This window comes from Protopterus annectens, chromosome 6.part0 (assembly GCF_019279795.1).
Source record: "Protopterus annectens isolate FY-2018-M chromosome 6.part0, PAN1.0, whole genome shotgun sequence".
NCBI classification, from domain to species: Eukaryota; Metazoa; Chordata; order Ceratodontiformes; family Protopteridae; genus Protopterus; species Protopterus annectens.
The window spans coordinates 809,496,437-809,500,717 of NC_056737.1; positions in this window are offsets into that span (position 1 = coordinate 809,496,437).

Genomic DNA, 4,281 nt, shown 5'->3' on the forward strand with positions numbered 1-4,281 from the left:
GTTAAGACTTCAGACATCCCACACCTGTGTATCAATTACAGAGACTACTTGTAAGACTTAAAAGCTGAATATAGGCAAGACTGGTATTCATAATTGTATTCTGTTCTGTTCTATTGTTTCCACAACTGCCAGGGACCAGGAGGTGAATGTAAAAACCCATGAGCTAGATTGGTGAGGATGAGGGAAGTATGGTGTATATACAGCAGAATAGTAATGTTATTCTATGATTAAAAATTAAATATAGCTATTTTTTGGTATTTTATAGAGTTGTTTCAAATTGTGCATATATATCTCAACTGTAAAAAGCAGGTATGCATGCACTAGTCTGCAGCAAAAAACAAGAGTCTAATATTACAATATCAAACTGAGCATGCATATCTCAACTGTAAAAGCATGAATGCATGCATTAGTCTGTAGCACAAACAAAAAGTACAATGTTAAACTTAAGTCAGAGGTTGTGGGTTCAAATACCACAATTGCCAACTATACAATGCTTGTTACTTCTGCAATTTATATTTAAATTAAATTACAACCTCTATATCAGTGGCACAAATGCCCTGTTGTAAAGAGTAATCTGTATAATTGGAACATGCATATGTGCAATATATGCCCATGTCAAGGAGTACTTGTTGCAGTCTGTAGTATAGTGTTCATCTGTTAGGAGCTGGTAGTCTTAAAAGTAAAAGTTTTCTGTTAGGAGTTGGTAGTCTTAAAAGTAAAAGTTAAGATAATAGAGTCAATTAATTGTATCAATGCGTTGTATGTCACATATGAAGGTACAAATCTTATCTCTTTTTTTTCCTCACCCCAACTATGATCTTCTCTTTTTTATTTTATTTTTATTTTATTATTTATCTATGTATTTATTTATTATGTGTCATCAAAATGTGTCCGTGTCATCCATGTGTACCATATCACTAAATGCTTCACAGCACAGTGGGGTAGGCCTGCCCCATAGGATCTGTCTGCCTCCCGCCACTGGCTCTAACACCATTGTCCAGCACATCTGGGAGCCAACCTAGAAGCACTGTCTCTGCTGCCCCTGAACTACCAGGCCCCTCAAGTAGTCCTGCCTCGAAGACTGGTCCAGTGGTACCCTCTGGGAGTAGTGGTGGAGGTGGTGGTTTTACAATCAACACTGAATTGCCAGGGATGGTGCATAGAGTTGTGCGCCACACTGTTGGTGCACTCCTATGCTGGCTGGATAGGCTGCTGTCCCTCATTTTACATAATACCAGGAGGAAGAGATGCAGATGTCAGGCATTCCAGCCAGAGGTGGGGAGGGGTGACAGTGATGAGAGTCCAGTGGGTGAGAACTCGATTCTCACTGTCACCCTGCTTGACAACCATGGGTTTGTGATGTCCCCACCCTCACCCCAATCATGGTGTCTCCCAAGCTTTTGTGTCCATCACTGTCTCTGTCTCTTGTCTTGTTTGTGTTGTCTGTCTGCAATTGCTTCCTCACCTACCAAGCTTACTACACCCAGACATTTCTACATCCCTACATTCCTCTCTCTCTCAAAAAAAGAAGAAAAAAATGGGACCTGTCCCACAAAAGAAAAAAAAAAGTCCCATACATAGCTCTCCATTTTGCACACATGTCTTCTGGACACACTTGATTTGATCCAATTGGCTATACAACATGACTGTGTTGTGGTCAGCCCCCCCCCCCAAGAGTTGACAGTCCAAATTCAGTTAATATTTGGCAGATATGTTCACTTTGCACTGTTAAAGAAATGGATATCTATGGTTCTTTTCTACCTCCCTACTGCACATTCCTGCCCTACTTTGCCTTTGTTCTTCCTCCTGATTGCTCCCCATTTCACTACTGTCCTATCTTCCCCATTTCATTTCTTTAATGCATTATTGTATGATGGTGTGCATTGTGCACCAACTCGCAACAATGGCAATGTGAAAGTAGTTAAAAGTATTACATACAGCTGTATTCAAACTCATTTCCATATGGCCCCAAAAAGGAATGTATCACTGCATTAACTGGATTAACCATGTACTGCCACAGAGTCAGTTAAGTAGCAGGTGTATTCCAGAGACCCAATACTACCTGTCAGACTTTGTTCCCCTGGTTGCTCCCCATTTCACCACTTTCCTATCTACTCCATTTTAACTAGGTATACATCCCTATGTCACAAGATGGGTTGCCAATTTGCTCACTGACAGAACCCACACTGTGAAAGTAGCAGACTCCAAATCTGACTTCAGACCAGTGACAATTGGAGTACGACAGGGTTCAGTCCTGGGTCATCTCCTGTTTGGAATCTACTTCTCTGAAGTACAGGCTAACACAGAAGGTCTTTGGCTAATTTAGTTCACAGATGACTGAAAACTAGGAGCCATAATCGAAACTCCTAATGGTGTGGACATCCTACAAAAGGGCCTCACTGAGACAGATGCCTGGTGTCAAAGCCATGGCCTCAAGCTCAATGCCAAAAAGTGCATTGTCATCCCTTATGGTAAAAACTCTGTACCCATGAACTACCACATAGGTGGTAGTCTACTTAACACCTAACATGTGATAAGAGACCTTGGGACACAGGTGAACAGTAGTCTCTCCTTTGATAATCAAATCACCACAGTAGTCAGGAAATCCTTCTACATGGCACACCACATCACAAAAAGTTTCTCATCCAGGAAAAAAAGAGGTCATTGGTCCCCTCTACTTGTCATTCATTAGACCCATTATAGAATACAGCGCCCCTTTTGGTATGTACCTCACAAGACATCTACAACAACTGGAAAGGCTGCAGAAATACATCAAAAAGAGGAGCACCAGCCTCAAACAGATGTCCTACACAGACCATCTCAATAAACTGCAGCATTACTTCATCACATATTGCCTACTCAGAGGAGATATCTGCCTAACATACCAAGCTATGTCAAACCCAGAGCTGTTGGACATGCTCCACTTAAAGAAATCCCAATCCCTTCAAGCTACATGCTCTAGGGACCTAAACCTTGTCACCACAATAAACAGAACATGCTGGAGGAATAGATTCCTGTCCCAGAGACTTCCCATACTCTGGAACAAACTACCTATCTATATCAAACAAAGCTCCTCATTACCACTCTTCAAGAAAAGTCTTGATGATTGGATGGGAGATAGGGAATTCATCCTCGGGATCACTTCTGTTGCTCTGCTTGACAGAGGCACAAGGAAATAATTTTCTTGGATGGCAAAAGCCAGGGTACCTTTTTGGCTAGGCTTATATAGGCCCTAGGGCCACTAGCCTAGTACCTACCTATGAACCTATGAACCTATCTTTAATCTGGTCAAAAAACAGATTCACACACAAGACATAAGTAGCAGAAAAAGCAATGGATCCCTTCACTTTTTGGGCTCCATGTTTGCAGGGAGCAGCAGCAAAATGCAGCAACACATCTCGTATAAACAATTCATGTCATTGCATTACCACTCTGTAATGAAAAGTATTTTAAAGTATTAAATGCACTTTTATTTGAACCAGTACCATCTAGGCCAAAAAGGAATGTATCAATGCATTAACAAGTGTTGCCACAGAGGCAGTTAAGCAGCAGGTGGATTTCATAGACTCAATACAAACTGTCAGGCTTTAGCAATGCAGCTTGTGTTTGCGCACTGCTTACCTATGCACAAACGTGTATTTCACATGTATATGTACTTTGCTAACTGTCGCACAAACCCACTGCTTGCCACACTATGGAATGTTTATATTATGCTGTATTACTGCTGTTTACTGTAAATTTCCTATGTATGACATGAAATTACATGTGTAAACATTGCAAACGGAGGGCCCTATCTAACAATATGTCAGATATTTACAATACAGCCATCTGTTTCCACCCCCCAAGCACTGCAACCCTGATGTCTCAGTACTTTTTCAACATATATATCAACCACAGTACAAAATGTAATATCAAATGTTGTATGCTGTGAAATGCACATCAATCTGGTAGCACACAGAACTACAACTATTGACCCATATACCTAGAAACACTTATCTGCAAGGCAAGAGAAGGAATCAGCATGGACCATATTTACAGGGACATAGGTGACCTCCAACACACTTGACCCTACCCATTTTGTTTTTGTCAAGGATAGATCTTGCTCATTGAACCTTTTGGACATCTTGGATACTGACCCCACAGACCTGGATGAGGGATAGCAGGACATACCACCTATGTTGACTTATCCAACGCCTTTGAGACTGCCCCCTATTCATATAGTGAAGATCTCCCATGTGGGAATTAAGCCATACAGTAATACAGGGATAGGAAACTGTCTCA